Genomic DNA, 13724 nt, shown 5'->3' with positions numbered 1-13724 from the left:
GGAAACCAAGGATGCCCATCTCAGAAATGACCAAATCCAAGCCATTTGGTTGTAGGAGGAGCCAGCATTCGTAGTGCACTGGTCCTCCTCACATGCCAGGACACCAACCGGGCACCCTAGGGGGCACTGCAGTGGACTTCACAAATTGCTCCCAGGTGCAGAGCTCCCTTACCTTTGGTGCTGAGCCCACCAACCCCCCCCCCCCCCCAAAAAAAAACAAAACACTCCCCACAACTGTACACCACTACCATAGCCCTTAGGGATGAATTGGGCACCTACAAGTGGGTACAGTGGGTTTTGGAGGGCTCACATTTACCACCACAAGTGTAACAGGTGGGGGGGATGGGCCTGGGTCCGCCTGCCTGAAGTGCACTGCACCCACTAAAAACTGCTCCAGGGACCTGCATACTGCTGTGATGGAGCTGGGTATGACATTTGAGGCTGGAAAAAAATGTTAAATTTTTTTTTAGGGTGGGAGGGGTATAAGGAGTAAGGGGAGGTCATCCCCGATTCCCTCCGGTGGTCATCTGGTCAGTTCGGGTACCTTTTTGAGGCTTGGTCATGAAAAAAAAGGGACCAAGTAAAGTCAACCAAATGCTCGTGAGGGACGCCCTTCTTTTTTCCATTATCGGCCGAGGACACCCATCTCTAACCACGCCCCCGTGAACTTGGTCGTCCCCATGACGGAAAGCAGTTGAGGACGCAAAAAATCGGCTTTCAATTATGTGATTTGGGCGACCTCAGGAGAAGGACGCCCATCTCCCAATTTGTGTCGTAAGATGGGCGTCCTTCCCTTTTGAAAATATGCTAGATTATCAAATATGCAGGAAGTGATGCAAACGTATGGGAAAACTGCACCTACCTTGAAGCAAATGACTGCGTTGTAGGAGACTATTTTATAAAATAGACTGAACATATTTCAATTATCCCGATATTGATTGGGTAAATGTAAAATCAGGGCATGCTAGGGAGGTAAAATTCCTTGACGAAATCAAGGACTGCTTCATGGTGCAGCTGGTACAGGAGCCAACAAGTGGAGGAAAAATTCTAGACCTAGTCCTTAGTGGAGTGCATGATCTGGTGCGGGAGGTAATGGTGCTGGGGCCACTTGATAACAGTGATTATATGATTAGATTGTATATTGGCTCTGGAGTAAGTACACACAGGAAATCCAATACGTTAGCATTTAACTTTCAAAAAGGAGAATATGATAAAATGAGAAGAACGGTGAAAAAGAAAGAGGAGCAGCTGCGAAGGTCAAAAATTTACATCAGGCGTGGATGTTGTTCAAAAATGCCATCCTGGAAGACCAGGCCAAATATATTCTGTGCATTAACAAAGTAGGAAGGAAGACAAAACGACAGCTGACATGGTTAAAAAATGAGGTGAAAGAAACTATTAGAGCTAAAAGAAAACCCTTCAGAAAATGAAAGAAGGATCAAACTGAAAATCATAAGAAACAGCATAAGGAATGGCAAGTCACATACAAAGCGCTGCTAAGGAAAGGCAAAGACGGACTTAAGATTGGGTTGGAGGCAGAAAACACATGGAGGCAGGGCCGGTCTTAGGCCGAGGCGACCGAGGCGGCCGCATAGGGCCCCGCGCTTAGGGGGGCTCCACGCGGCGTGCCTCAGTCAGCCTCTTCCCAGGGCCGGTCCAACTCCGACACGGACGGTAAGCATGGCTGGAGGGCGCCGTCGTGCCATGCTTACCGCCACTGTCCGCCCTGGCGCCCTCTTCTTCCCCCCTACCAAGGATTTTTCTTTTAAATTTACCCTCCATTGCCGGAATCCCACAGCAGCGTCCTGCGTGCGTCACTGAAAGTGCTCCCCTCACCTCCCGAGTCCCCCCGACGTCTCTAGCAGAACGCAGCTGGCATACAGGCTGGAAAAAATATTTTAAAGATGTTTTTTTGAGGGTGGGAGGTGGGTAGTGACCACTTGGGGAGTAAGGGGTGGTCATCTCTGATTCTCTCTGGGGGTCATCTGGTCATTTTGGCCACCTTTTTGTGCCTTGGTTGTAAGAAAAACAGGACAAGGTAAAGTCGTCCAAGTGCTCGTCAGGGACGCCCTTTTTTTCCCATTATGGGTCGAAGACGTCCATGTGTTAGGCACGCCCAAGTCCCACCTTCGCTATGCCCCCTTGAACTTTGGCCATCCCTGCGACGGAAAACAGTTAGGGATGTCCAAAATCAGTTTTCGATTATACCGATTTGGACAACCCTGTGAGAAGGACGCCCATCTTCCGATTTGTGTCGAAAGATGGGCGTCCTTCTCTTTCGAAAATGAGCCTTATAGTAAAAACATTTTTAGGTATTGTAAAGCGGATCCTCTTTTCTCCTCAGGGATGCAGCCCTTTTACAAAACAAACTAAACAAAAACCCACTCCTGTATGGCTCCCCTTTTCCCCCAAAACAACAAACACTGCTACAGGGTGCAGGCTTCAACCGCTGCTTTCTCTCCCGGTCCCCTGGAGAGTAGCAGTAAAAAGAAAAAAAAACACACGGCTCAATTCAGCCCTGATTTCAAAACACAGTTCAATTTTAGCCAAGCTTTAAATCACAGCTCAGTCCAGCTAGGCTTTCAAAACACAGTTCACTTTTAGCCAAGCCTTAAACACAGCACAGTCCAGCTAGGCTTTCAAAAACACAGTTCAGGTGTAGCCAAGCTTTAAATCACAGCTCAGTCCAGCTAGGCTTTCAAAACACAGTTCAATGGCTTTGCGCGGGCTCAAAGCCTAGGGTCCCACCCTCTTGGTCAGTCACACTCCTACCTGACCTCCTCCCGCTTGACCCGGCTTGGCCCCGCTACTGCCTTGGCTTTCTCAGAGCCAAAGCTGAAAAGTCCATCGGCTCTTCCCGGGCGCTCTCTGGTTCAGTCAACTCCATAGGGCAAGGCCCACTCTCTCCCTCTCTCTCCTCAGGAGCCCAATCCATATTCTCCTCGCCCCGCCCTTCTCCCAGCTGCTTACCCTTTCTTTCATTAAAGCTCTTTTGGGGCTCTTCTTTCTCCACCCATCTGTTCCACCACCTCTTCCACCAGGTTGGAGAATCAGCCTTATTTCTTCCCCTGCGGCCCTCCTCTGGTGACTCCTGGGAATGCACATCGTTTCTCTTATCCCCAGGCTCCCTTGGGGCATGCTGGGAGTTGTAGTTCTTTATTTCTAGTTTTTTTCTGGGGAATGCCTGCCTATAACGGGGGTATTCTGGCCTATCCCAGGGTTCCTTTGGGGCCTGTCCTACATACTCTTTACAGTATATGAAATTAAGAAGCCGGCAAAAGAATTATTTGGACCGCTAGATGACCGAGGGGTAAAAGTAGCACTCAGGGAAGACAAAGCCATAGCGAGAGATTAAATTAATAATTTGCTTTGGTCTTCACCGTGGAAATTTGAGAGGGATACCAGTGCCAGAAATGATATTCAAAGCTGATGTGTCAAAGAAACTGAATGAAATCTCTATAAACCTGGAGGATGTAATGGCGCAATTTGACAAATTGAAGAGTAGCAAATTGTCTGGACCGGATGGTATTCATCCTAGAGTACCGACAGAATTGAAAATGAACTTGCAGAACTATTGTTAGTAATATGTAATTTATCTTTAAAATCAAGCATGGTACTGGAAGATTGAAGGGTGGCCAATGTAACGCCGATTTTTAAAAAAAGGTTTCAGAGGTGATCTGGGAAATTGTAGACCGGTGAGCCTGACGTCGGTGCCGGGCAAAATGATAGAGACTATTATAAAGAACAAAATTACAGAGTATATTCAAAAGCATGGATTAACAAAATAAAGCCAACATGGATTTAGTGAAGGAAAATCTTGCCTCACCAATCTATTACATTTCTTTGAAGGGATGAACAAACGTGTGGATAAATGTGAGCCGGTCAATATTGTGCATCTGGATTTTCAAAAGGTGACAAAGGTACCACATGAAAGACTCCAGAAGAAATTGGAGAATCGTAGAATAGGAGGTAGTGTTCTGTTGTGGATTCAAAACTGGTTAAAAGATAGAAAACAGAGAATAGGGTTAAATGGTCAGTATTCTCAATGGAGAAAGATAGATAGTGGGATTCCCCAAGGGTCTGTGCTGGGACCACTGCTTTTTAACATATTTATAAATGATCTAGCGATGGGAGCAACTAGTGAGGTAATTAGACTTGCTGATGACACAAAGTTATTCAAAGTCATTAAATCGCGTGAGGATTGTGAAAAATTACAAGAGGACCTTACAAGACTGGGAGACTGGGCGTCTAAATGGCAGATGACCTTTAATGTGAGCAAGTGCAAAGTGATGCATTTGGGAAAGAGGAACCCAAACTATAGTTACGTGATGGAAGGTTCCACATTAGAAGTCACCAATCAGGAAAGGGATCTAGGTGTCATCGTTGATGATACGTTTAAACCCTCTGTTCAGTGTGCAGTGGTGGCTAAGAAAGCAAATAGAATGCCTGCCATGAGTGGGAAAGCACGGGGTACAAATGTAACAAAAAACAAAAAAACAAAAATGAGGACGTTATAATGCCTTTGTATCGGTCCATGGTGTGACCGCACCTCGAATACTGTGTGCAATTCTGTTCACTGCATCTCAAAAAAGATAGAGTGGAATTAGAAAAGATACAGAGAAGAGCGATGAAAATGATAAAGGGGATGGAACAAGTTCCCTATGAGGAAAGACTAAAGCTGCTAGGGCTCTTCAGCTTGGAGAAAGTACGGCTGAGGGGCGATATGATAGAAGTCAAAAGTGGAGGGAAACAGGTAGACGTGAATTACTTGTTTACTCTTTCCAAAAATACTAGGACTAGGGGGCACGCAATGAAGCTACAAAGTTGTAAATTTAAAACGAATCTGGGAATATATTTCTTCACTCAGCGTTTAATTAAACTCTGGAATTCATTGCCAGAGAATGTAGTAAAAGCAATTAGCTTAGTGGGGTTTAAAAAAGGTTTGGCTAGCTTCCTAAAAGTCCATAATCCAGTATTAAAATGGACATGGGGAAAATCAACTGCTTATTTCTAGGATAAGCAGCATAAAATATATTGTACTGTTTTGTGATCTTGCCAGGTACTTGTAACCTGGATTGGCCACTGTTGGAAACAGGATGCTGGGCTTGATGGACCTTTGGTCTGTACCAGTATGGCAATACTTACGTGTTTATGTTCTTATGTACTTACTAGTAAAAATGGCCCGTTTCTGGCGGCGATGAAACGGGCGCTAGCGGGCAGGGGACTCCCTTTCCCTCCCCTTATGCGTGTCTCCCTGGTGGTCTAGAGGTACCTGTTCGGTGGGGGCAGGAAAGAAAGAGCCCCCTCTTTCCTGGCCGTAGCAGTGGTGGTAGCTTCCTTGCTGCATCGTGTGGGAGTCCGGCTCTCGGCGTTTCAAAATGGCCGCAGAGAGTTGAAGTCTCGCGATGCAGCTTGAACTCTCGGCAGCCATTTTGAAACGCCGAGAGCCTGACTCCCACACAATGCAGCAAGGAAGCTACCACCACCGCTACGGGCAAGAAAGAGGGGGCTCTTTCTTTCCTGCCCCGACCGAACAGGTACCTCTAGACCACCAGGGAGACACGAGAAAGGGAAGGGGAGGGGAGTGGGGAGGTGACAGGGGGGGGAGGGACGTTGCTGAGGGTGAGTGTGGTACCGTGGGCGGGGCGGTAACTTCTAATGGGTGGGGCTATGTGGCGAAAGGGGCCGGGTTGATGTGGACGTCGTGGGCGGCTGGGATTTTTTGGAAGGGGAGGTGTGCTCCCCGTGCATTAATTAGCCTTGTTTTTGTGTTCCGCCCTCGATGTCATCATATGGGTGTCCTCGGCCAATAATGGCAAAAAGAAGGGCGTCCCTGATGAGCACTTGGCCGACTTTACTTAGTCCATTTTTTCTTATGACCAAGCCTCAAAAAGTTGCCCGAACTGACCAGATGACCCCTGGAGGGAATTGGGGATGACCTCCCCTTACTCCCCCAGTGGTCACTAACCCCCTCCACCCTCAAAAAAAAATTAAAATATTTTTTGCCAGCCTCAAGTGTCATACCCAGCTCCATCACAGCAGTATGCAGGTCCCTGGAGCAGTTTTAGTAGGTACTGCAGTGCACTTCAGGCAGGTGAACCCAGGCCCATGCCCCCCTACCTGTTACAGTTGTGGTGATAAATATGAGCCCTTCAAAACCTATCAGAAACCCACTGTACCCACATGTAGGTGCCCCCCTTCACCCCTTAGAGCTATGGCAGTGTTGTACAGTTGTGGGTAGTGGGTTTTAAGGGGGGTTGGGGAGCTATGTTCCTGGAAGCAATTTCTGAAGTCCACTGCAGTGCCCCCTAGGGTGCCCAGTTGGTGTTCTGGCATGTCAGGGGGACCAGTGCACTAAGAATGTGGGCTCCTCCCACGACCAAAGGGCTTGGATTTGGTCGTTTCTGAGATGGGCGTCCTCGGTTTCCATTACCGCTGAAAACTGGGGACGACCATCTCTAAGGTCAACCTAAATGTTGAGATTTGGGCATCCCCGACCGTATTATCGAAATGAAAGATGGACACCCATCTTGTTTCGATAATATGGGTTTCCCCGCCCCTTCGCGGAGTGCCCCGTTCGATTATGCCCTTCTTAGGTTTCAAAAAGTGTTCCTATTGAGCAGCGCTCTACTGGAGAGATTAGGGGAGATCGCCCCCCCCCCTTAATCCTGTAGAGGAGGATATACTCCCTGAAAGCGAAACTGCCAAGGGATACCAGGCTCTCTGACATCTTCTGAAAAAATGAATGTTTATGAAGGTGATATTCAAAGCAATTTAGCCAACCAGGAGAGGCTCCTGGCCCTTTAAATGGTCACCAATATTCATTGGCATTTAATCGCTTGGTGCTGCTGACTACCAGTAGTGACCGCTGAACTGAAAACCGTCCATTTTCTGGGTCGTCTAGAGGCAGAGTTGGACAAATTGAATATCTGGGCAGTGGCAGCCCAAACAAATCACTGAATGCTGCCAGCTGAATATTTTCCCCTATGTTTATAAAATGGCTTACATAAAAAAATGTTTATGTTCCTGCACAAAAACACTTATGTGTCCATTTCACCTACTGATGTTTGAAATGTTTGTGTACCTGAAATGGATGCTCCTGATGCATGTAACTGGTACATAGATATCCATTTCTGCATTTATTTTAGAACAGGTTATACATCAGCAGATCCTGTCCTAAAATACTAGTGGATCTTGAGAAGTCCTGACCTGGATGTCTCAGCTCCAATTCATGTGTCCTTTCTAAAATCTGCCTCCACATTCCATCTGCCGTTGGGATGCTGAATTTATCACAATCCACATTCAATTTAACAACTTTAAACAGTTTTAGTATCACCTGCAAATGTGATCACCTCACTTGTTTCTATGTCAAAACCATGTATAATTATGTTTAAAAGGACTGGTCCCAGTACAGATCCATGGGGTGCTCCACTATTTTCATTTTTCCATTGAGAAAATTGACCATTCAAATCTACTGTCTGTTTTCTCTGTTTTAACTAGTTCCCAATCCACAAAAGGACCTCTCCCATAACTTTTAATTTCCTCAGAAGTCTCTCATGATGGACTTTGTGAAATACTTTCTGAAAATCCAGATACGCTTTATGTGCCGATGTGCTGAGTTTACTGGGCACCAGTCTAAATATTGGCTGATGCTTGGTTAACTTCCGGGTCAGCCTATATTACCCAGATTTTCAAAGCCGGGAATTGTGATGCCCTGATATTGAATATCTGGGTTTAATTCAGCCCGTGGCTACTACTACTACTACTATTTAGCATTTCTATAGCGCTACAAGGCGTACGCAGCGCTGCACAAACATAGAAGAAAGACAGTCCCTGCTCAAAGAGCTTACAATCTAATAGACAAAAAATAAATAAAGTAAGCAAATCGAATCAATTAATGTGAACTGGAAGGAAGAGAGGAGGGTAGGTGGAGGCGAGTGAAAGTGGCATGCAAGCACTTACCGCCATGGGCTAATTATTATCCCTAAAGGTAGCTGGCAACTCATAACTCAATCTATATGGTGGGTCATGACCTTGGCATCATGTGCTTTGTACAATAGTTCCCCCTCTGCAATACCTCAATCCTTCAATCTTTATGCAAGGTGCTACCTGCTACTTCTATTGTGTGACTCAAGAGTAAGCAGACCACTCCTTGTAAAGTGTCATATATGTTTGTCAGTGTCGCCATTTTTAAAGCTCTGGACACAGGTGCCACATAAGAAGTGCAGCTAGGCCACTGACTCCTTCAATATTTTGCATACGGCCCCAAATATCATTCTCTATGTCTATGTGGAGGGTGGTGGCCAGTGTTGATGAACAATATCGCCACCTGATGATGAGACACATGCATCTTCTTATTCCATCCCTCCACCCCACATAACACATAGGCAGGAGTCAGATCTGACTGCACAATGCCATATTGTGGACACATATCTGCCCTCCCACATATGCATTGTAATAGGATCCCGGGAATCTGAGTAACAAATCTGATATTTCTCCCTTGGTGCTGTAGACCACCTCCTTATTGAGAGAGTGAAAAACCTTTCTGTTGTGATAGATGGTCTCATTCTGATAGATTACCTCATTTGTCATAAGAGCCTGATGGATTATTGCAGTGGAATCTATACGGGATGCAAAGGCCAAATCCTAAAGAAACTAAAAGCAGCACAAAACACAGCTGCCAGATGATTCGAAAGTGCTAAACCCCTTCTACAAGAACTTCCACTGGCTACCAATCAAAGCATGCATATCCCTGGACTATATGACCAATCAAATAGACCTACCAATCCGGAATACAAATAACAAATAACGCAACAAGATCTTACCTAGCCCTCCACTTCCCTAAATGTAAAGGCCTTAAATACAGATCATCATATGCTTCTCCTATGTTAGCACCAAGCTCTGGAACACACTATCGAAAAACCTAAAACTCAAGGAAAAGGCACATTTTTTCAGAACATTCCTTCCAAACAAACCAACTTAACCAACCGAATTACCGACTAACAATACAAGAATATGACAATTGGTCAGAAACTGAATTAAGCCACTGTTGCCTAACCCACCTCAAAAACCACTAACTTACCCTATATACATTGTCATTGCTCTATAAAAACTATACCCTAGTTCCACACAATCTGCTAAAAATCTATTAAAATCTCTCTCTGTGCCATAAAATCTGTAACCCATTCTGTACTATCTGTAACCAATACACTACATAATCATGTAAGCCACATTGAACCTACCAATAGGTGGGAAAATGAGGGATACAAATGCACAAATAAATGAGCACTTGTGTACAGTCTATTACCCCCAGGCCAAATTGGAAATGGGCTGTTTCATTGAACTGGGTCATAGTTTGGTGCCTGTGCTGAGCAGTGAGAGGGATGATTTAGAAGTGTTGGAGAGAAAGGCTGTGAGGAAAACTACATTATGCACTGTGAGATGACAGACTGGCCGAGTTCTGCTTTGACAGCTTGTACAGACTGGAAAGTGCTTGTGGTATAAAAAGCTAGGGCTGAGTTGACCATTAGGTATACTGCTATAGGTTCCTTCTGGGTGGTAGAGTGGCTCCTGGCAGAGACGATGGATAGCAACTTTATTGAATTGAAGTGGAACCAGGTGAGACACTGTTCCTTGTGGCTGTCCTCTCTTCCCAGCATCCCTCGTACAAGATGGCCTGCACAGCCCTTGTATTCAGGTCACTCATGACTCCTGCCTCCAACCACAAACATCCTGTGAGACCCACCACCAGTACTCTAGTGGACCATATACTCAGCTATAGGCCCAGGACACAAAGACAGACACAGACAGAGACACAATCACACTCACTGACCTATACATGATGAGACTATGAAACTATACCAACTACTACGCACAACTGGACAGCTTGAAAGCTAAGTCTCTTTATAAATACATTTAGAAATTAAGAAAGAAGAAAAGAAAAAATAATAAAAATAGGAGGTTTAGGGCCTCCCTAAAGTTGATTAACATTAACAAAAGGAGTGTCCCAACGGTTACTTGAGGCTTTTCCTCCATTAAGAACATATCACGTTAATATTTGTAGATATTTCATTTTTTGATTGGTTGTTAAACAGAAGTGATATTCTACAAGCTTCATTACGGTATTTAAATATCTGAACATAGCCAGGCCATCAACATGTGTATCCCAGCCTTTGTAAAATTGTATTTTGAACATGGATGCAGGCATTTCCACATCTAAAACATGAATGGAGTGGAGGAGTGGCCTAGTGGTTAGGGTGGTGGACTTTGGTCCTGGGGAACTGAGTTCAATTCCCACTTCAGGCACAGACTCTGGGCAAGTCACTTAACCCTCCATTGCCCCATGTAAGCCACATTGATGTTAACTTCTATGTGATGATTCATAATTGCAAAACCTTCAAAAAGATAAAGGTAGGTTACTTTGAAAAATTGATTTTTTTGTAAAACTTGTGTTTGAATTATTAGTGATAATCTTCCAAAATCATATGTCAAATTAGGATGCAAGAAAAGTTTCCAAAAATGAAAAACGAGCTGATACCCAGATGGATGATGTTGTACCATTATTAATAAGGCTTGGTTTAGGTAACCGGACAAATATTATGCTTTGGCAAGTATCAATATTGCAACACACATTAATGCAATAGAAGAATTCTATGCAGTTCAAGCAGTAGGTTTAAGAGGGTGACAAGCGGTTGAAGAGGAACATTTAGATGGCTTTGTGGAAACAATCTAGCTCAGCTGATGCATAGCTTCAAGTGCTTTTTTTCAATCTGAAATGGCAGAAAACTATAATAACAAGCTGTTAGAGAAGTGTAGGCAATGTGTTGACTCAACAAATGTTAGAAGCGTTAATATGTAGCAAAATACAGGCCGCATATAAAGAGAATTTATCACAGGTGCACTTACAAAACATCTACTTACATTTTCTGATTTCCTTCAAAAATAGAATTTAAAAAGTATCCAGTAGGAACAGTCTTAAAATTCTATATTTACATCTCAGGTAGGTTGTGAGAAATGAGAGCAAACCCTGAGTACTTCAGCACCTATGAAATGAATATATGCATATGTTGCCTGAGAAAAGAGGAATGTGATCTCTGCAGAGTCAGTGAAGGACAAAAAGACAGCAAAGGTGGTACATTGTGCTTCTCGCTTCTGTGTGAACAGTTTTACAACATTTGCAGATAATTGTGTCCTTTCATGTGTCCATTGTATTTATTATTGAAGAATCTGATGACCCCTGAAAACTTGGCCAAGTCAGGTCCTTCTTCAATAAAAATATTAAACTTGCACCATTGGTTGTTCCTCCTTCCTGGACCACCTTTGCTATTTTTGTGTCCTATATGTTTATGTTGTACACTACAGAGGTCATCAGCTGTGCACCTATAATTAGCCGCACAGAACATGCTTTGGTAAGAGCCTATTCTATACTTGCATGTGTAAGTCTGAGTCCCGCCCAGGCTCCACCCATGTGTATGCCTATCTGTAAGGGGCTAAATTCAGTGAATGATGCCCAAATTTGAGTGCCAAAAAATGAGCGCTAAGCCCTATTCTATAAACAGCACTCTGAGTTGGATGCCATTTATTAGAATAGTACTTAATGTAGGGGTCCACACCCAATTTTGGCTGCAAGGATTTACACCAACTGAATCCTGGTGAAAATCCTTGTGCCTAAATTAGGCTTAGATCTGCCGTATTCTATAACACTGCTCGCAAATTCTAGGAATGTCCCTGACTCATCCATGCCCCTCCCATGGCCATGCCCCCATTTCAGATTTGTGCTTCAAAGTGTATGTGTGCATCTTTATAGAATACCAATGGGGAAGATGCACAAACAAATCAAATTGTTGCCAATTAGCACCAATAATTGATTGTTAGTGGCCAAATATTGGCACTAATTGGCTTGTTATTCACTTAAATTGCATATGCAAATTGGGCACTCATCCATATTTGCACGCATAATTTTGAGCGCCATTTATAGAATTTAGGGGAAATATGCGTATTTACAGAATAGGGCATAGGGGGATTTTTGGCATTTATGCACATATGATTTACAAGCCTAATTGGATCAGAACTGTAAGTACGTACTTTATAGAAGTACCTTTTAACTGTATTTACTGCACAGATTGGCAAGTGTTAATCCACCTGTAAAGCTGATAATTCAGAATAGGTTTTTTAAATTCTAGCAACATTATTTGGCAAAAATACATTTCTGTGAACTATATAAAAAGCATTAATACTTGGTCTTTGAAGTACAAATAGCTAAAGATTTGAAAAGCAGATTGTCTCATTTTTGAATTATTTGTTTAATTTCTTTCCACTAAGGTCAATAAGAGATGTGATTTTGCACTCATGGGGAGCAATTTTATAACTCTTTGCTTAGGTAGGAAGTCCAAGTAGGAACCTATTTTGAAGCTATTTTATAAAGACACATGGGAACCTATATGTGTTGGCAAAATATCATCATAAAAGCAATGATAATGGCCAAGATGCACCCATATTCATTTCTACTCTCCTGGAGCAGGTATAAATGCACGAGTGAAGTACTGCAAATGTGTATTTTATCAACTATGCATGTACTTTGTACTCTATTCATGCTCCGCCCCCAAACACACCTAGACATGGATCATGTAAAAGTACATGCTTTCTTGTCACCATACATCCTTCATATCTACAATGGAGTTGTTTCATAAAAACCATTTTCTGTGGGTAAACAAGGTTGACCCATGGAAAAAATATTATAAATTTTTCTCCTAGCAGTTGGGTTTTCCATCCATTTTTGATGATACTTACCATATTGTTTCTAATGATAGCCTGCCTCTAATAATGGCCCACCCCCATTTTAGCATCAAAAAACCCTGTAAATGTTGTCTTAAAAGTCAAATTTAGATTCCTCCAATAACAGCCCCCCCATGGAATTTGCATTAATTGACATTGCTCTCCTCCAACCTCTACCTCCCCATCCCCATAACGATCATTGGATATCTCTTCTTTCCTTTTCTTACAGTTCTGGCGTTGGGCTGATGTGAGGCCTTGAGCATATACAGATCTCAAGGCATTGAGCATGTGCAGATGTTCAAGTCCCCATACCAGCCCAGCACCATAACCTTGAGATGAGGTAAGAAGAGAGATACGGTCATCACAAGAGGGAGGGGGTGGAGGGTTGAGGAGAGCAATGCAGTTACTGCAGAGGGCAGGGTAGAGGAGAGAAATGGTAATCATAGGGAGGAGGGCTAGAGGAGAGAAATAGTGGTGCAAGAGAGAAGGGCTGGAGAAAAGAAATAGTCATTGCAGAGAAGAGGGCTGGAGGAGAGAAATAGTGGTTATCACAGGGAGGAGGGCTGGAAGAGAGAAATGGTGCTTCAATTAATAGCCCACCCTAGGCTTCAGAAAACCCAGTGTTTGTAATAATAGCCTAGGTGATTATTAGAGAGATTACAGTAATTAAAACTTTCTGGCAGGTATCTGCCACAGAGGCAATAGCATTCTAAGATGTGAAGACCCCACAGAACCAAAAGAAGGACAAAGGACACTTCTTGGTGACTTGGAGTGTTCATGTCACTGTTAAAGGACAAAGAGATACAAGCAATGGCATGAAGATCCCTAAGGTACCAGAAGAGGGATAAAGCAGCACTAACATTGGCATGAAAGCCCCAAGCTACTGGGAGCAGGACCTTGGAAGGAATACCCTAAGGCTCAGGGAGAGAGGCAAGGCAGAACCAATACTG

General features: G+C 43.8%; 1 protein-coding gene across 1 annotated transcript in view; it reads left to right on the top strand.

Moving 5' to 3' along the window:
* Positions 1-13724, top strand: part of LMNTD1 (lamin tail domain containing 1) — a 440913-nt gene that overhangs the window by 23181 nt on the left and 404008 nt on the right. The window lies entirely within an intron of this gene.

The sequence above is a fragment of the Microcaecilia unicolor genome, chromosome 9 (genome assembly GCF_901765095.1).
Source record: "Microcaecilia unicolor chromosome 9, aMicUni1.1, whole genome shotgun sequence".
In the NCBI taxonomy this organism is placed as follows: Eukaryota; Metazoa; Chordata; class Amphibia; order Gymnophiona; family Siphonopidae; genus Microcaecilia; species Microcaecilia unicolor.
This window is presented reverse-complemented; position numbering and strand designations above follow the sequence as displayed.